At 37.4% G+C, this 21,096-nt stretch overlaps 1 long non-coding RNA gene across 1 annotated transcript; it reads left to right on the forward strand.

Annotated features, from left to right (window-relative positions):
* The first annotated feature begins 313 nt into the window (after positions 1-313).
* On the forward strand, positions 314-17,499 carry LOC120410035. The gene is made up of 3 exons (XR_005601956.1): positions 314-435; positions 9,117-9,191; positions 17,421-17,499. It is a non-coding gene; the product is annotated as an uncharacterized LOC120410035 (long non-coding RNA).
* Positions 17,500-21,096: the final 3,597 nt, after the last annotated feature.

The raw sequence follows: 21,096 nt of genomic DNA on the forward strand, positions 1-21,096 counted from the left end.
CAAATCCAGTTTGTTCCTTCTTTGAGCAGTTGCTGTACTGCATTTGCAGTGCTGTAGAAAACAATGCTTTTCTATTATTTTTATTTTTTTAAAATCTTCTGCTTTGCTAAATATATTACTTTAGCAAAGACTAAAGACTTTTTAGACTTTTATCTAGAATTAATTAATCCAGGGCTTTTTCAGTACAGAAAGTAGGTGTAAAAGGAGGTAGTATGTGTAAAAGGAGGTAGTATGTGTAAAAGGAGGCCTGCCTGTGGTGCTGGTAGTTTTGTTGTTCTATTTTCTAGATTGTCATGGAAAAATTACAGAAGAAGCAAAAGGAAAACCATGCTGATTTACTGAAAGACAGCCAGAAAAGGTTTGAAATGAAAATTCATTTGATCTGCATCAAAAACCTGTCTGGATGAAAAGGATGTACTTTGTACGCCACCGAAAGTAAGTTCCTTGTAGGATGTATTATTGCCTGCTGTGCCCATCAAATTGAATTAACACTCAGTGATCTGGTGAAAAATGGGGCTTGGATCAATTGTTTTAGGGATGGCTGTAGGAAATTATGATGTACATTCCACCCACCTCCCAAAAAATCAATGAGACGTAGCTGACTCTGCATATGTGTTGTCATCAAAGCAGCTCAAATTCAGATTCATGTTTAGTGTGCACAGAGGAATCAGCACCTCCAGGACAGTAACAGCTATTTCTAGCCAAGATTAGTTGTTTGCATACCTGCTTCAGCCATGCAAACAGATCACCTGCTGCACAGTGTCCTCTCAAAAATAAGTTGATAAATAATTTGAAAATTTTAGTAATTAGGAGTTTGTGTGAGTGATATCCCATGAGTTTGGGCAGGAAGTCATTCTCACAAGTACCATTTGTCATACCCCAAGCTCTAAAATAGTCTTGAAACCTCTCAAGACATGAAAAAGGGAGAAATGAAGCAATACTATGAGACAAAATTTTCAAAGAAACAGCAAATGCTTAAAAATGGAAAGTCAGATATATCCATAACTTCAGTGAAATTCTCTATATCAACATTATTTAACATTGCAGCCTCAAATGCTAAATAACTGTTTACAAAACCTGGTGAAAAAACCCAAACCAAACCATCCCATCATCCTATATATGAGAAATGCTTTCTTCAAAATCTGTGCATAAAAAAGATATTTGCCATAATTTAGAGGAACTGAAAAAAAAGTATTCCAGAAAAAGTGATTCCTCTTAAAGTAAATTAGGCTGGGAATTTCCTAATTTTTTAATCTTCCTGTAAACTACAGAAATGAATATTCTCTCCCTGCATCAGGAAAGCTTTTCTTGTTTTTCAGTTTTCTCAGCAAGGTCTTGTACGGAGACATCTTTTTGAAATGAAGTTATACAATTAAATTTAAGGGGTAAGCATTCAAAAATTTTGTATTATAGAAATCTGGGAATTGAAATCACTGGAGAAGACCTGGCATAATTTTAAAAGTAAAAGAGTTCCTGCAGCTCGGTTTTGTAGGTGGAATAATCTCTTATTAGCCAATTAAACAAACGACTGATATTGAGTGCACAAGGTACAAGCTCCTTTTTCACTGATGAGGGAAATACTTTATCACCCAATTGATTGTGACTGAATGGATGAGGTTGTGCATTGAGCAACTGCTAAAAGGAGGAAAGATGATTACACCACTTGAACCAGGCTCCATTTGCAAAAATCAATTCTACCACGAGAAAAAAATATTTGTAGCTTTTTTATCCTGGTGAAGGATTGATGCTTAATATTGCAGAAAGCATCCAGCCCCTGGCTGGCACTCAGAAAATATGCTACATTTGCTTAAGCTGTTGTGCCATTACAATATTGCATGTAAACAGAAACAAATTATGCACATTAATTTCTTAGAGGTGAGAAATTATAACACAGGATGATGATTACTCTGCTAATGTGTATTTTTTTATTAGCCATGTCAGAACATACTCACAAGTGATAGCAGCAGGTAAAAATATTTTGTGTACCTAAAATGCAAGGCTGCTAAAGGCAGTACATCTCCCTGTTTAAGCTGGTTTTGGAGTCTACTATAAGAAAATTTTCCGGTTATACAATTTGTGGGCAGGAATTGTGGCCTTGCTTGGTAAGATTTCAGTGTTTTCTTTAGTGTTACACTCACTATTCAGTATTTTATCCTGCAGTAAATGCAAGATAAATATATTTTTGTTACAGTTAAGGGGCAGGGTGTTAAAATCATCTTGCATGGTGATTGAAAAGTCAGTTAATTAGGGTAGTCTGAACTCCTGTGCTTTGAAACCACTTGTTACTGACTAAATCAGCACTAAAGTGTAATCAAATCAAAATTTTCAAGCCCCAAGCTATTAAGTGAACAAACACTGCAAATAGTGCTGGACCCTGCACTGTGCTTTTGCTCATTCACCTGTCAGATAATCGGAAGAGTAATCACACCTTTTCAGTCTCTTCAAAACAAGCAAACGGAACTCTCTCAGGCAGCAAACATACAGAGCATTTCCCCTCCTTTCTGGCTGAACACTAAGCAGTATCTTCTTCACAGACTTCTTGAAACAGTAGGGGAGTTTCTGGTGTGTTAAAAGGCAGTAGCCAGCCTTGGACTGGCTCACCTTTTCCCCTTCCAAATAGTTTTGATCCACCTCTAACCCCACCCCAGCACTCAGGAGTGTGGATATCTCTAAGCTCTCCTCCTCCAGATGTAACAGCCAGACTGGGTTTTCCTTCCCTGCTTCCCCAAAAATAAAACCCAAGGTTGTTTCCTAAGTACCAGCAGGGATAACTCTCCCTTCTCCCACCTCTGGAGCTTAGAGCAACAAATAGAAGAGACAGAAAACCAAGTGGGATAAAGAGAAAGGCCAGGAATACCTGGGGTGAGAAGATTTTTTATTTCTTGTAGGGAAAAACTGCTAACACAGTCAACAAACGTAATAGTTGTTTTCTACTGTGGGCAAGTTAAATGTGTTTAACTCTGAAGCACTTTATAGTCATGTGTGTTTAGTATATTTGAACTGGAAGGTGCTATTATACTTGGCCATAATACAAAAGTAAATTTGAACTTTTTTAATTCCGTAAAACAGCTTGAGCTATTAATACTGGTCTTTATGGACCCCAGCAGAGGTGTGGAAATCTCATCAGGAATGTAAATGTCAGGTAGGACACTTAAAAATCTCATTATGGAGAAGAACCCAAGTAGCAAAAGTGACATAAATTACTGCCCAACCCAAGTATTGCAGAAGAGAAATCCTGCAGAGCTTTATTATGTGGTTTGATTGGAAGGACAATTACTACCAGCTTTATCTTGATATAATGAAGATTAAATGCACATTTAACTAGATTTGTGCTTAAACTGACTGACTAAAAAGAAAGTAAGGTAGAGAAAGGTAATAAGTCTCTTTAAATATTGAATAAATCTCTTAGGGCAATAAAACACTTTGTAGGAGTTTTGTGTACTTTAATGGTTTACCTGTTAATGGTAATGCTTCAGATTGACGTGTGGTATAAAATGACATAGATATGTCTATTTCAGATCTGAAATTTAGGTTACTCAGCAATAATTCCTTTCCTAATATAAAGTTAGCCATTAATTCCATTGGTCTCCATATTTTTGGTTGTCCAATACTGCCCTTGACTTTGTGATGGAGAAGATGGGCTCTACCTGGCAAGAGCATGAACCAATGTCAGGTGAGAGTCACAATGTATTGTCACTGTGCAGAGAGTTGGGCTGGGACCATGGCCCATCTTTAAGTGATTTCAAAGCCAAATTTGAAGAAATTAGATATTGGTGTTGGAAGATGAACACTCATGACCTGCTGCTGTAGTGATGGAGCTTGGATGGTTTGGCAGGAGGAAAGATAAAATTAGGAATTCACAGAGGGTATGAATTCAACACAGACAAAACTGCTTTTGACTGCTCTGTACCTTTCAGCTTTGTCCTTGCTCTGTCTTTCTCTCTTTTCACACCTTTCCCCATCACCATTTCCCCATTAAGGAATCTTTGGAGTACAGTAGGATTGGCCCTTTGCTTTGATGTAAACAAAATGAAACTGGACTGCTTGCAGGTGATCAGTTTTGATTATTTTGATTTCTCTTTATTTAAAACACATCCAGAACTCTGATCATGTCAGAGACTGATCAGAATAAGGGGCTTTATTTACCCCACCATATCAAGAGTAGCCACAAGGCGATAAGGAAGAACCTACCCAGATTCAAGATTTCTGCCTAATAGAGGCATAAATATCCAGGAAGAATCTTTGCACCTTCAGCAGCTGAGCTGCTTTGTACAATCAATGGCATGTACTTATTTTTTTGATTTTAAGCTGGTGACAGAAAATCTGTCCAAACAAGGCATAATGGATATGTTTGGTGGAGGATGTTGTGTTTGGTTTTGTGCTTGTTTTTTTTTTGTGTGTGTGAGTGTGTGGTGTTGTTTTTGTGGGTTTTTTAGGAAAGAAAGCAGAACCACCCAGAGATGTAAGTAATGAAAGTACTGGGTTGAGTTTGTTATACCCGTAAAGCATAAATTAGTCTGGATTTAGCTTTAAATCTCCATTGGATTTGCTCATTCACTGCTGTCCATATAAACCCATCACATTGTTTAGCACAATTAGGCTTGATTGTTTAAACAGTCTGGACTGAAATAGCATTAATTAGCTATGTCATGCTATTATTCATTGTCCATAAACTTGCTGTTGCTATTCAGATCATGCTTGGATTTACTGGCAGAGCAGAACCTGGAAAAACATAGCAGACAGTAGACTTTATAAAGCTGTTTTATTTTTTTTTCTTATTCTGTTTTCTGAGGGAGGACATATTGCAATGTTAGGAAAAGATCTTTAAACCTAAAATGGAGAGAGAATTGGAGATGGGACCTCGTTTTATCTATTTTTGTTAATACGTAGCTTCACAATCAGGAAGCCTTCCTATTTTTCCTTGTTCAATAGTCCATATTAAAATTTCAAAACTGACTTTCTGGGTGCACAGAGTTGGCCTTTGCCTTTTCCAAAGATCCCAATCCAGCAATTTACAGACACAAGATTTATGTTCCTTCTCACAGATGTTTTGTTTGCCTTGCTTTTACATTCACTTTTTTTTTTAACACTTGTAATGAGCACATGTACTCAGGCAACACAAAATAAATTAAGATTTAACCAGTTCATTTGAAGCAACACAAAGTCAAGCACAGAGGAATAAGTGCGCCATGCTTCAGGTTCCTTTAGAAAAACCAAAGCTGAACAAAACCACCAGCATTTATATTTGCTTACACACACAAGTGCCTGTTTGTTTACAGTATGCTTTTTTTTTTTTCTTTTTAAACTTAAATGAAAGGTAATTTTCTAGTAGTAAAACCCAAGCATTATCAGATCCCTACCCTCATCTAATGGCAACATCTCTTTGTGGATGGAGCACCAGCTCGCTCCTTTGGTGTGAGCAATTACTGTCATAAGCCATAAATCTGCCTCAAGAAGTGACAGTTTAAGCTCAGGATCCTTAATGCTGGCTCTCTTAGAATAATGGTTGCTTAACATAACACTTGGAGCATTACCCATGTGGCTCAAAAAGAGGGTTTTGAGTGAAAAAAATTGTTCGTCTTCCAGATGAGTCTTTGGCATTATGCTGCATATAAACTGCGTTTATTTCACTCAGTACTGAAACTTCAACTGAGCTCACATCAGGATTTCACTTAAAGACACCAAGAAGACAGGAAAGAAGGAATGTCTGTAGTTTAAGACTGTCTTCTCCTCTCTCACAATGTTTTCATATAGAAAATCCCCAGCCAACAATGGAGAGGCATAATGGCAAAGAGTTAATTCCTCCTTTAAGGAATGAGCCTTCTGCATTTGCTGGGAAAGCCTTCTTGTGTTGATACACTTAAAGAATATGTTCATTTATGCTGGAATTCTCTAATATTTCACTGTGGGGGGACAAAAATTCAAAAGACCCCTATCAAAAATTAGGCATTGTTGAGAAACTTCATCAGTCCTTATGCAGATGGTGCAGTGAGGGCAGATGGAGTGTTTACTGCTCTTTTTTTTTTTGTCAGAACTCTGACATTATTGAGTCCTGTGGAAATTTCCAGCTGACTGGTTGTCATAGTCCTCAAATTCTAGTCCCAGTTTATTTTTTGACTTTCTGATAAGCTTGGCAACCTTCACTGTCCTTCCCTAATCACACAGGAGAAATATTGGCCTCTTGAGTAGCTGGTAGAATTAATGCCTGATGATTTCACGATTAATGTAATCTTTATGCAGCAATTTCCACTGTTGTCCAATATCCACAATGAATCTCTTCACAGCAGCCATGAAATGTTTTAGAGAAATTGTAACTTAGTGGAGAACATGAGATACACATCTAATCAGAACTTTCTGAATGTAAATCATATTCATGCAACGGAGGGAGATTTTATTGGTAGGAGAAGTCAATAACACTAACGAGGGAAAATTCATTCTGTTGAATTTTAGTACTTTCAATGTGCCCAATTTTTGCTGGGTGCTCTTAGGCTGCCTTTTTAATTTAGATTTCCAGACACATCTAAACCACATCCTGGATGCAAAGCCTGCCACAGCTATATATAATTTTAAATCAGAAAAATCCCTCACAACCATAAAGTGCTACATGGATATACTTTTTAAAATTTCCTTTCAATACTATTGACAACCAAGTAAGTCTCAGCAAATGTGGTTTAGTCAATAACTCCTACTGGCATTACTGGTATGATTTAGAAGAGAGAGTGAGTACCCTACCAGACATAATAACTGTGTTAGGAAGGATGCTATTTGTCACACTGGACTTTGCCTGCCAGCACAGCAGGAGATGACAAGGCAGCTTGCCTGATTTGGGGATTTTTGATTTTTTTCTTTTTCTCTGGTTTTTCTAAGTCTAGTTCTACTGAAGGCAGTGGAAACACTCTGCTCTTCACATAGTCTTCACTCATGTAACCTTGCACAATTGTCTGTTTTATTTCTGTATCTAGGACTTATTTTCATTCAAGAATCCCAGAAAATATTGTAAAATCCCTAGAATTTGAACTCATTTTTAAGGGAAACCCTCCAGCACCTCAAAATCCTTCAAAGCCTGTAATTAGTATTTGAATTACACGAAGCAACATCTCAGAAGGAGATTTTTGAAAATCTGGATGAGGACAAGGCTCAAAAATTGTAAGCTTGTGTTAAGGCTGATAACAAGAATGTGTTATTTTCTCCTCTCCACAGTCATCCCTGCTGGTTTGGTGTGGATTAGCTTCTCCAGGCTGGCATATAAATCCACAGCTTCATCTCATGGAGCGTTAATTTTTTTATATCTCTTGGATAATTTAAAATTAGAATCCTGAACTTTGTGCTCAAAGTCTTTTCTCGCGTTTGTACTTTTAGATTCCAAATCAACCACAAAAAAAAATCACCACAAACTCTTGCTTTGGTGAATCATCTTTTATCACCTTGATGTTGGAATATAGGATGGGTGAGATATACAATGGATGAGCTGCCATCATTTCTACAGCTGAACGTCAGTAGGACGGAGAATTTCCTGCCTCAAGGTCTCAGCATAAGCTAAAAAAGAAATTTCCTTTAAAGTCACAGAAGAGTTGGAGCAGTATAAACAGTGAGGCTGCCAATTCATTGCTCTTGACTCCTGTCAGGAATCTGAGTGAGCTTGGTACTTGATTTTGACATGGATGTTTATTTTACACCACAAGGTTTGCTTTTTCCAATCATACTTCTCCTCAGGGTTTATTTAGTTTTGCCAATACTAACAAAACTATTTGTGTGGTACCTGCTGAAATATTACTGAAGACATCTAGCAAGTCATTCTACACCCTCTTCTTAACGTATTTTTAACTCTACTGCATAAACAGTTAACTTATTCCTGAAGTAACTGCCTTCCAAATCCCAAGCCACTTAAGCATTCCCTGATTATGTATTTGCTGGATGTCACTTGTTAAATTCTGTTTTCTCAACATTATTAGAGCAAAATGCTCTGGCTATCAGAACATAGTGGTGTTTCATGTACTGCAGTCATCCTACACTTGTCTGGGCCTTTCATCCTTCTGGCACTGCTTTTCCTAGTCAAAATGTTGTTTGAAGGCAGTCATTTGCTAAATATTTCGTCTGGTGATTGCTCTTTGGGGTGGGTGTGTGAGTGGATTGATAACTGGCCACTAACTTTAACATATTTGAGGACTCCTGAGATGGACAAGCCGAATGTTCTTTCAGTTTGATAAAGCAGAAAGACTAGCTCAGTGCTGAGCCTCTCTGCATGCTCTTTCTGCTTTAGGGTACTCTAAATTTACCAGATCTGCAAAGTAATCTCATTTTGAGCTTAATATTCTTAACAGTTTATATTCTCTCTTCTTTCTTTTCTTCTGGCTATCATTGATCAGTGCTGAAAATTCCTGCAGACCCTTGTGTGCTTCAGCGTTTTTCTGCCATGACTGTTATTATGCATTGTGTTTTCCAGGGACAGATTTCACATGGTTTTGGTGAATCAATGTTTTCTGCCAAATTTCATGAGTGTTTGGCAAAGTGACAGTATTAATTGAAAAAACCTGCTGGTAGTTCAAGCCTGTTTATGTAAACAGGGGGCATTTTTTGTTTCCAACCATATATGTCATTTCACTGTGGGATTTTAGCTCCTGGCCACTTGAAAGCTCTCATTCTGAATGTCAGGTAAGTCTTTCTTCAGGAAGAATATTATTCTCATTCCAGGTGAAATCATTAACTTGAAACAGGCCAGCTGAAGTTATCCCCCTTCTCAAAAAGACTCCTTTTGATTCTTTTATTTGGAAGGAATCTCTGAGAAAGTATAGTAGGCAAGTTTTCCCTAGAGGTGGAATATCCCAGGAAAACGAAATAGGTGAGGAGATACATAATTTTTCATCACCAGTCTTATACAGGGATTTCCAAATCTTTGTATTTGCATTCCTGGATCATCTGCTCAGAGGACAAATGCGGGTCTATAAAATATTTTAGGCTTAAGTGATTTATGAGCTGTATGATACCAAATTGTAGGTGAAATTCACTTGAGTGAGTGAAAATGAAGTCTATCTTTAAGCTGATGAACAGAATTCTATTCTGCTGTAAAGCTGTGCTGTTTTTTTCTTTTTTTCTAATGGATAAAATATTTAATTCAGGTTTGAAAACATCAGAAGGCTGTTTATTGTGAGGAGCCCTGATCTTCACACAAGAATATTTAACTGAGAGCCTGTGTAAGTACTGTTGTACCTCCTTTGCTGCAAGGGTGAATTCTCATCTGTTAGGATCTGATGTGTTTTTGGGGACAGATGTTCAGTTCCAATGTGGTTTCTCACAATCACAACCTGGATGAGCCCAGAACATCCTTTTTTACCTGCTTTGGCTCTGATAACCTCCAGGCCCTGATGCTTGGACTCTGCCCTCCAGCTGAGCTGACTTTCTTGCAGTGAGCTGCAACATTTAGCTCCAAGCCACCTGGTCAGAATATTTTAATTAGCACTGAAAAGCTATTTCTAGCTCAGGGCAGGCTTCTAATTTAAAGTAGGCCTGCTGGTTTCGATGGGACATGGAAAACACTGAAGTCCTGCATCAATCCAGTCAGTCCAGATATCAACAAGGAGGTTCCAGCCGGGACTCAGGATAATTAGGCCACATATTTATGTGGTGGTGGTTTGTTTTCTTTTCTTTTCTCTTGCCAATACTTGAGCTAGATGTCTTCAATTTATCCATGTGAGGACGCATTTGCTGCACTCATGCTGCTGACTGTGGTGTAGACGTAGCCCGTGTCTCGTTTTGCAAGGGAAATAGGCAAGTTTTCCTGGCATAAATGGGATAAAAAAGCTAATGGCTGCATCTACTGTTGTTCATTATTTTCATCATTTTGCTGCTGCTCTTAGGGAACATGTCAGCATTTCTTCATAAACATCTCTGTAAAAAATGTGTGCTGACAAACATCACGTTATACTGCAAGTACACATCAGATTTCTGAGTGGGTTTTTATGGTTTTGGGGTGGGTTGGGGGTTTGTTTTGGCTTTGTTTGTTTTTTGGGTTTTTTGTTTGTTTTTGTTTTTGTTTGCTTGGTTCTGGTTTGGTTTGGGTTTTTTGGGTTTTTGTTTTTTCCATGGCTGCAGGATTTTTTCTGAGTGACATTACTCGCTGATCTCTATCCTTGCTTTTTTCTAATTTTACTTGTTGGCCTTTGCTTTAGAAGTAAATCAATCTGCACAGATTTGTTTTGGATATAAATAGTGGGGGTTTCTGGTAAAAAACGCTACTGGTTGTGAACTCAGGTACTCAAAAGGAAAGAAACACAGAGCTGGTATTTTGGCAATTTTATTTGATGGAACTAAATGTGAATACGAACTTTACTAAGACAAAAGCAAGACCACAAGGCTTGACTTGTTTGTATGAAATCCCTTTTTGTGGATAAATTCTCAAAAATTCGATCCTTTTTAATTAAGCTGCAACTTGGCAATTGAAAGGGGGAAAAAATGGTTTGGACTAAATTGATTAAAAACTTAGACAGGGTTCTTATGGAATTTTCCATGAATTTAAACCTCTTGATGTATTTGAGTCAAGTCATTATGTGCCACATTGACAATTTATACCAGCTGACTTTAAGGGTACTTCATTAGTGTAATGCCAGTGAGAATTTTCCACTTACTGAAAACCTAATGAATGCAGGAGATTTAACAACCTTTGAATCCCCATTAATCTAAAACATGAAGAATCAAAAATAACAATGAAATTTTCACTTATAATGCAATTGATCATGTTAGTGATCCACATAGGCTAGAATCCTTATATCCTTTTTTGATATCTTAGAAACAGTTAATGAAGGAAATACATATGCAATGTATTCCTTGCAGTTAGTAACTACTAGTTATGGCACATCTACTAAAATTAATCCTAAAAACAACAGCAAATTTATCTAAAATGAAATCTAGCTCTTCAGTACATCAGTCATTCAGATGAGTTTTACATGAGTCTGAATAAAATTTTGCTTTATAGAGGCCATGTGTCTTTTATGCAGTGCTAGTAGTAAGTTGTTTTTCCTGGAAAATGTGAATGGATTCAGAGTTTTTGTCTTATTGCTGCCTCTAGTAATGAATTGTTTGTTAATGGGAGCAGTTGGAAGACTTCTCAAACTGAAATTCTTAAGATGGAAGTTTCCTTGTAACATTTCTAGATAAATGATCTGATTCTGGTCTCATACTTTTTATCCTTGAGTGATTCCAATGCTGCTGCTTTGGTTTTTATGCCATCCAAAGTCATGACTTGGCTCATTGGGAAACCGAATACTTAAATATTCAGATAATTAGTACTAGCTGAACATTATTTGGGGGTAATATTCATAATTTTAATGTTTATATCCAATTAATTAAACTCTATTAAGAGTCATGATGACGGCAGGAGTAGTATTAGTCCTGTTACGTTAAGAATCTGCATCCAGTTTTAAAGCCAAGTTTGAAATTAATTCCTGTCTGCAACTTTTTGAGCAGTCAGACTGAGTTAAGATGGTTGAATAAACCCACAAATGTCAGTAAGCAATGATAGCTTACCATAATTTCTAAAAAGCCCCTAATATTGCCAAAAAGGAAAGTCATGTGCTGTGGTCACAGAAATCACAGAAATCAGTGCACTCTTCTAAAAGCCTCTAAAGTTTCTCTGCAGCTCTCACACTACAGCTCCATGAATATGTAATCAATTTTTCATTAACATAAATCTTTATGTATGATGATGTCAAATGAGTGAACGTTTCAGCACAAAAATTTTAAGCATTTTGGAAGGAGAGTGATTTTAAAAGGGATGGCAGAGACAGGAATCTCAGCCTCCACTCTATGCTCCATTAATCTTAGGCAGTAAAATAATATAAATATAGTGACAGGGAGAGCCAGATTTGGATTTCTGTTCCATGAAGGAATATTGAGAGGCTTCCATTGTTTTCTGTCATAAGCTAGGCTAAAATGTTGAAAATTTTGACTCTTAATTACGTTTCTAGGATATTGTATGGGCTTAAGATTTGTAGCACTACTGATTTTTATATATATATATATGTGTGTGTGTGTGCACACTTCTAAAAAATAATTAGACTTTTAAGGAGTGATTCAGCTGTCAAATCACACTGATCTGACATTTCTTTAGCAGCATTCAGGTGCTGCTCTGGAAGTGTGGGGGCCCTCAACCGTGTGTGCTGTCCCAATATACATCTTGGGATCATCTAAAATAGCATTAAATGCATCTATTTCGGCAGCTGAATGCCATTGTTGTAATCACATGCACAACACAGTTATCATTTCTATTGCTTTGCTTTTTTATCTTGTGGAAAGAATAAATTTTCAAGTCGTAAAATTAATTCTATGAAGAGCTTAATGAAGTAGAGCATTTAATTATTTAACTCAGTTGCTTTCACTTAGTTTGCTACAGAAAATTTCTTAATTTTTAGTAGTTCTTTGTAGTGCTTTAGATACTTCCAGTGGCAGACGGGATACCAAGTTAGGTGGTTTAAATTGCTGGGAATGTTAATACAACCAGTAGTTCAAGAAATTAAGTTCAGCCACAACAAATTGAGGAAAACTCTTGCTTAATTGTTTTCAGATATAAATTTTAGTGCTGTAGAAATGATACTCTGCACTGAGCAGGTAAGACACACAGATGTTTAGCTCCAAATAAGCAGGAAAATGAGGATGTTTGTGAAGAAAACTAACACTGAAAATTAGTAAAATAACTAAAATGCAATATGTGAAAAAGATCTAGCAGAGCTGTGGTCCTACAAAGAAGCAAGTGCAATAAACCATGAGGAAACCCAAGGAAGAAGAAAATTAAGGACTGGTTCTCCCCTGCAAGGAAGAGAAATGTTGACAGAAGGTGTGACAGCACAGGATGAGTCAGCAGTTATCAGTCATGAATCAAGGTTTTTTTCTAAAAGTTTGTGCACTGGTTTCCCCAATTTTCATAGTAAAAGCATTAAAATCAGAATGCAGTAAATGCAGAGCAAGTAAATATAGGGGTGTGTATATTTTCTCTCACATGGAGAACTCAAGAGGGGGAACAGAGTGTGAATATATTTTGTTGAGCATTACTGACAGAAGCTGAGCCAGCCAAAGCCAATAAATTTAACATGCAAATAGAGGCTCTCATGAATCAGCCCAGTGTCCTGTTTGCCAGTGTAGGGGAAATACAGTATGAGAGACATAGGAAATCAATTCAACTGGCACACCTTAAACACTCTGAGATTCTAAAGGTCAGACCAGTCTGGGTTTTCTGCATTCACTTCTGCTACAGTCCTCCCAGATGAGGTTGTCTTAAAAAAGGAGGAAATTCCTTAAGCTTTTACGATTTTAGTTTTGTAATTCTGCAAGTCATGGCAGCTCAACAAATAACTTTTTGTTCAGAAGGAAGTGATGCAATTATTTTTACAAAGAGGAATCTTAGTATGGGCAAAGGTATCTAGAAAGGAAAATTATGCTGTGCTAGAACAGAAAGCATAAGAAATATGATGTTAGCTTCCAGTTCACATATGAGACTGGTTCCATAATGGAAAATCCCAGAAACATTGAGTGGAAGGGACCTGTGCCAGTCCAGCCATATGCTCAGTTCAGGACTGTCACCAATGGGCAGACTAGCTCAGCTGTGGCTTTGTCTAGCTGAGCCTCAAAAACACCTGAGGAGGTTCCAACATCTTTCTGGACAGAAAAATGAAGAAAAAAGTTTGCCCATAAATCAAGCTGAAGGCAGGTGATGAGCTGCTCCTCATCAGCCATTTCTTTGTGTAGATCTGAGAGAACATGGACAGCTAAAAGTGATCATTTATTTATCCTGTTAAGTTTTCACAGATATGCAGATCCATATTATGTTGCTGAAGAGATGCATTATTTTGACACAACCCTGCCTCTTCACTGGGTGATTTATGCACAGCAGTAAAAGGCACTGTCAATAAGCCACAGGTACAATTTGGATGAGTAGGGGAAATTTTGGTAGAGAGTAATCCTTTATGCACTAAACTGCTATTTTTCAAAAGGGATTATTTTCATACATAGCTATGGGCTGCACAGAGTAGATGTCAATATACAGAAGAGAAATATGCCCATTTGCTTAAAAAATGTGACTTTACTTGTACCTTTCATCTGGGCAACAGACCTGAAGGGGCCAAGTACAGCAGGGTATGTTCCATATTGCAGCGCTGCTGGATCACTTCCCTCTTTTTCAGTGGTGAAGTTATCTGGGTGACTGAACACGTGCTGAGAGTGTAGCACTAAGACTTTAGTGATTGATGCTGCTGGGAAAAAGCAAAATGTGTCAGTTTTTTCCACACCTGGTGCAAAATAGATGCAGCATGAGTGCCTCTACAGAAACTTCTTGAGGACTTTAAAAATGTGAGGGGTAGAATAGGAACATGGATGCTGCAGTGTAACATAGCAAATATTTTTCAATCATATGATTCCTTTTCTCTCTTGGCCTGAGTGCTTGTTTCTGTTTGCTGTTTCTGAATGCTGTGGGATTTTGTTGCAGAACAAGCAAGTTCATTTAAATGGTGGTTAATATTTCTAAATAGTTGATTACAGGTTTTAAGATCTACGTGGATGCTGATTTCGCACCATTCATATAAGATGTGTGCAGTAAAAATGTGAAGCAAAATGTTTCCATGAGAGTAAAGCAGAGCTGTCAGAGCAAATTGATAAAGTTGGGGTTTCCCGTTGTGCACACTCTGCCCTGCTTTACTTTTGTAAACTTGTAAAAATACTTATTCAGGTGTGGATTCTGATGTTCACTAGAACAGAAACCATCTAATTTCCATAGGATTAGGATGATACACAAAGCAGAAAGAGACCAAATTATCACCAAGGAATTCAAATTCATGACTTGAGCCTTCTGTGCCATCACATCTTGCAAACACTACCAAGCAAACTACGGTAATATTTTGTAGCACGCACCCTAACCAGTCTTGTTAAGGTCTGGATAAAATAATCACCATAAAGTTATTTGTAAGTTTTCTCACATTTCTGAGTTTTTCAATACTCTCAAGACAGTTGTAGGAGGCCAGGAGAATTACTGAGTTATTAATGTTGTTAACAGCAACAGACACCACAATCAACAACAATAAAACCCCCTCATGTCCGTGGAGGATAGAAAATATTAATTCTGCTTTCTTGAGCATTTCTCTAATGTTTGTGAGTATCACAGGACATACAAAAATGGGAATGCTCTACATTCTCTTGCCTTGTATTAGTCAAGCCATCCTCAGCCTGGAGATCAAAACTGAGGTAAAGTACAGAAGCTGCTATTTGAACTGTATTTGGGTGGGGGTTTTTTATAGCTATGTTTTCAAACATTCAAGTCATAAGTGTATTTTGGAATTCCATTTTCAGTGTTTCTGGAGTTCCCTGTTTACAGTCCAAGTTATCCCTTGGTGCTTGCAATAGGAAGGGAAATTTTGTAAATATGAGGGTATTCCCACATCCCTGACTGCTTGCTGACTGAAGTATTTTTTAAAAAAATCTATTTTATGCAGTTAAAACTGGTGTCATTTTTACAGAATTGCTACTCTAGACTAGTTTGAAAGTTGCAATCTATCACTGGAGTAATATTCCCAAGTTGCTTTGTATTTGTTAATAGGATTTTATAGAAGTGAATACTTAGAGCTCAGCTCTGTGTTTGCTTCAGGTTGGACTAAAAGTCTCACATGAAAGGAAATGGATCTTCTCATGTTTTTTGGGGAGAAAAAAATGCATGTTTTTGCTTCATCTGGTTGCACTTAAGTTCATTAAGCTGAAAAAGAAATCTGTCAAAGAGAGTCATGTGTAGCTTTGTTTGTTTATTTGTCTTTTTCCCAAAAATGCCTGTAGCAGGAGTTTGTGTTCATCTGCAACTCTCTCCAAACTGGGGTCTCTCTAAAAAAGTGTGCAGAAGTTTTGTTATTTCTTTCTTGGTTTTAGTTCTTAAGGTTTTGCAACGTTATTTCTGTTTGAATAGCTGAATAGCAAAGCAGAAAGTCAGCCCTTTACAGCATGTAATCAAGCTTTTTATTAGCTGAGCATTTTTCATTAGTATAGGGAAAAAAATTTGCTTCTTTTGTGTGATGTTTTGAGAGTAAATACAGTGAATACATTTCTTTCATTATTCCAGGTAGATTTTTGAGGAACCAACACTTTAAGCAGAGATTTGCCTTTCTTTGGGAAGGGTATGGATGATGTATAACAGAAAATTAGAGGTGATCTCTAATGCAAGGGACATAACCAAAATCACATTTTCATTGCACATCCCTGCAGAAGTCTGTGTGTGACAATTTCTGACAATCAGTGCAAATCAAGCACCGTGCACCACGCTGAGCCTGGAATCAGCATTCACCACACAACCCTCAGGAGAGAAATAGGTGGTGCTGGTGGGGATGGAAACTGATGTGGATGAAAACTCTGAAAAGTAGAAAAATAGATCCCCTGACGACAAAATCACACCTGGTGTTAAAGCCTAGGCTCTGAATAAGTAATGATTATTGTCTGCTGTGTATAAAAATAGCCAACACAAATAGCAGAGCTTAGCAGTGCTAATTTAATAGCTGACTGTGCTTACGGGTGTTCAGTGGAGCAGAGAGAATAATCTGGCTAGAGTAGTGTATCGAGTTATTTTAGTCCCTCTTTTCTACTTCTGGAATCACCACAAACAGATCACAATTTCCTGGAGTTCATCTCTTCAAATATCTTTTATTAACAGCTTTTCCCAGATACAATTGGCTGGGTTGATTGATCATGAATATTCTCAATTCGAACCACCGTGCATACTTGTGGTTAATCAGATAACTCACATTTTATCATTTTTGTTGACTGGCTGGGTAAATTCACAACAGCTCTTGGGGAGCTGAACCCAGCCATATGTAAAAGGAAGCAAATGTACAAAAACCCACGTGCATCTAAAGTATGGTATTTACCAAAACATATCTGTGTTATTTACTTTCAAATTAAAGAGAAAAGGGTCTTCATTAAGAGTGGAATGAGACTTGCAACTTCATGAAAAGTTTTATTTTGTTATTGCAGATGTACGTTCTAGTGGGTAGTGTGTATGGTGTGTTTCCTTCACAATTTAAGGTGAGATAAGACTCATCCACTGCCTTTTCAATGTTGGAAGGAAATGTCATACTGAAAAGGCATAGAAGATTTAAATATTGTACCTTTAAAATGTGAAATGGTAACCAGGTGATGCCTGGTTATAGCACACCAAAATATGACCTTACAGATCATTTTAATGCCCTCATATGTTTTATGTATGGTCTGTATCACAGAGGAGCAAGACTTTTATTTATATTTATTTTGTGCCAGGGCTTGGGCGCCAATGGGGAAGCCTGGGAGGTGTTATCCTGTTGCAGATCCAATGTACCTCAAGTGTCTTTAACTTGCATAAAATTACTGCTGAATTTTGTCTCTTGAAGCTGCTACTTCAAAACTCATCAGATTCTATGATTCTACAGGTTATCCCATGGTCATGCTTTCATTTGTGGCTGCTGGAAGAAAATAAAGATGAAATAAGAAGTGAAAATAATATTGGAACATAGCTGGTATTTATTGCCTCATTTAAAGTTTTTCCAAATCTTTCTACATCTGGAACTTGCTGGTGATTTATGCTTACAAAAAACAGGAGTCAAATTAACAATGGTTTGGAAATAATAAATGAAAAGGATGCTTGAAAGAAGAAACGATCAGAATTTAAATACTAATTTATAAAACTGGAAATACTCACTCTGAAATGAAGCTAAACATCTTTTTCAGGGAGTAATTTTTTTATTGATGGTCTTTACTTACGCTTTTCTCCCTTTACTTTCCCTTCCTCCTTTTAAAAACAACAAAAAAACCCAACCCAACAAAATATAGCAAAAGAGCAGATGCATTTGCTGATCCAATTTGCTGAGGAGGTAACTGTCAGCCCAGCAGGAAAGAACAAGCAGGAGAGAATTCCTCTGCTGGCTTAAAGTTGTTCATGAGCCTTTCTCCCAGATCCATGGAACCACAGCTCTACCCCTCTGACATGAGGTAGCATAAGAAAGAGCACCATCAAATGAGTAATTGGGACAAAAATTGAATTTTTATACCCAGAGGTGCTAAGCATTTTCATCATTTAGTTATTCACTGACAAATACCTGCATTCCATGCTGCCTAATCCCAGGCTGCTTTTATTTGCATGTTTAAACTTGAACATAACATTTACTTTGCTGCAGAGATAAAAATTTACCCCAAAATAGATCTTCAGTTCCAATTATGGCAAGTGTGTCTTGAAAACCCATCTAATCAGGGCCTTCACTGCTTGGAGATGTAGTACTTCAACTTTATCTTGTTTATATGGAAAATGGTTTTCAAAATCTGGGTAACAAGGCACAGACACAGCTGACTTTGTTGTAACAGAAATGAAATGAAGGAGTCTCCAGATTTTTTTCTCTGTACCAAAGGTACTGTTTGACATAAATAATAAAATCCTGAGTTAAATAACAACAGAATTATTGCATGGTCTAAAATATAACCAGAGGTGTAGGAAAGCCTCTGTCTCAGTGAGCTCAGTTATATTCATGCATCATCTTTTTTTTCAGGTGTCCTCCAGTCTGTAGTTCCAGCTGGGTCTCCTTCAGCCAAATCTGCTCGGACCTTGAGGAGTGAACTGAAAAATGCTCTCTCCATTCCTATCCATCTCAACTGGAAATGCTTAAAACCTGTTTTATTCAGCAAAACTTGCTCTCTCTTTCACCCCTAGGAGGAGCATGTTTTCTAAGGATGGGTCTTTGATGATATAACTTATCTCCTGGGTTTGGAGAGACTTTTACTTTATTTACATAGCTTTCCTTGAAAGCAGAAACACATCCAGGGCTAGGTAGGTGCCTTTCTAAGTGAGTTCTGCAGAGGTAGATATTTGGTACAACTGGTCCTGGCAGGGTTTTTTTCTCCCTCAATCTTCTTTCCTTCTCCTTTACACACTTCTAAAATGTCCTCTACTTCACAGGTACTAAATAACTTTAACTTTACTCAGCAAAGTCCCAGCTTGTATCTCTCAGCTTTGTCTTGGCTCCTTCGACTTACATTTACCTCTGAATCTGTTGTGTTTATTAAAGACCAGAACCAACCTGCCTGATTTTCTGAACTGCACCTGTTGGCTTTATAAACCTTTTACTTCTATCTTCGAATGTGTTGAAGCAGTGAATTTATCCAGCAGAATTTGTGTCTGATTCATGTACTCTTCTTCTTCAGGAAGATAACATCAAGGTTAAAGACACATCTTTAAAACTTAATTACAAGTATCAGGAGGAAGACAGAGCGATCCTGTCTTTCATCTTGCCGAGCCATAGGTAAGATGTGATATATGACAAATATTGAAGCCAGAGCCACAGTTCACAGAGGAAGATTTAAACACTGTAGGGTGATGTATATACGAATGACTGTTTTCTAGAACCACAGGGGTGATTTATGAGGTCTATGATTTCTAAAATAAGAAATGAGAATGTTTCGTGGAAAGCTGTCTTCACTCCTCTAAATGAGTGACAAATGGAATAAGCCAGAGAGGTCCCCTGTCATCGCAGGTATGGGCTTGCCTGAACTTTTGCTCTGTGGGCATTCAAAAAAATTCCCAAACCCCTTCAATATTCTCTTAGAGTGCTTTATGTTACACTAGTTACATCACTACTGTTTAATTTTCCTGAGTTGAGAGCTTGTTGGTGAAGTCCTAAACCAGTGTTTCATTATATTTTCTAATTATCTATGTAGATAGCTGTTATTTGGCTAAAAAAAATAATTTCGGTGTATGTGGAGGAATAACATTAATAGCAAAAAAAATAACTGCTTTTTAGAAAAAGTTAGTAAATTTCCAGATTGGCTTAAGTGAATTAGGAAAAAAAATCTGAAAATAGAGCTTTGACTCGTTTTGCTTGATCTGAAATGATCAGTTCATCCAGCTTCATAGACTTTTTATAATTTGACCTTGAGGGAAAGAGCTTTCATTCCTGATAGAAACTAATTGTATATGTGGTGTTCAAACCATAGTGTTGAAATTAAATTAGTACAGCACAGGAGGGGATCATGCAAGGAAAAACACACTGTCTTAATGGGCTATAAACCTGAGTGAAGCACTGTTTTCAAACCAATGAAATAGCTATAAAGTCATCTTTGCTCTTTATGATTCAAATATACCCCTGAAAGTTATAATTTATACCTTAAATAGAAAACCCATAGAGACTGAAAAACTGCATGGTTCAGTAACATGACAATAAGCCCTCAGTTGAGTTAAGCTTTTTACCAAATATTTATGCTGAGAGTTGACATGAAAAGTTTTCTGTATGTTCTTTGAAGGAAAGTCAGGTTTCATTATATTAGCACGAGTCTCTGAACTGTGCTTCTCTTTCTTGGGAGCACGTGTTTTAAATTGATGCAGTTTCCATCTCCCTTTTTTTGCAGCACGCTTCTTCACTTTCTCAGTGTACACAGAGATCTGATCTCAGCTTGTTTGCTCTGAAGATAATGTAAGTTTTGCCAATGACTTTGACAAAGAAAAGCACTTTGCCCAGTAATTGCTTGTAATATGCAGATATAACTATCTCTAATAATACGTGCTGCATTGCAAAAATGGAAGGAACGAGAAGTGTAAAGCAAAAATGCTGAAGAACTCTGGGGCCTCACTACACCTCCCTTTTATACTAGTGAGCTCTAGCAATGTAAAGCACTCTTGAAATGGTGTCATTATGAATTTGGGTCACTTCAAGGTTGCTTTACACAATGTAAAGAAGCCTTTGTGTATCAGGGGAGTGGTGTTTGGCTATTGTCTTTGAACCCTCTTCTGTAAAGAGCAATGTGGTATTGAAGAGTGCTCCAGAGAAAGAAACTCAACACAGAAGCCCTTGTGACTGTGAATCTGTTCTGTATTCTTACATGTGGCTGGGATAGTCTGTGGTAGGGTGCAGTGAGCACCATCACCACATCCCACTGTATTTGAGCTGGATATCATCCTGGACAGTGCTCAAAGTCAGCTGAAAATAAGCACTGGCTGAGATGTTCATAAACCACTGGCAAGAGTTTGTAAACTGAAATTATTTTTTGTTAAAACCCATCAACGAGTATGAAAGCCTTCACTAGTTTAGGTGTGGGAGTAAGAACCTAAACTGATATGCCCTT

The sequence above is a fragment of the Corvus cornix genome, chromosome 1 (assembly GCF_000738735.6).
Source record: "Corvus cornix cornix isolate S_Up_H32 chromosome 1, ASM73873v5, whole genome shotgun sequence".
Classification (NCBI taxonomy): domain Eukaryota; kingdom Metazoa; phylum Chordata; class Aves; order Passeriformes; family Corvidae; genus Corvus; species Corvus cornix.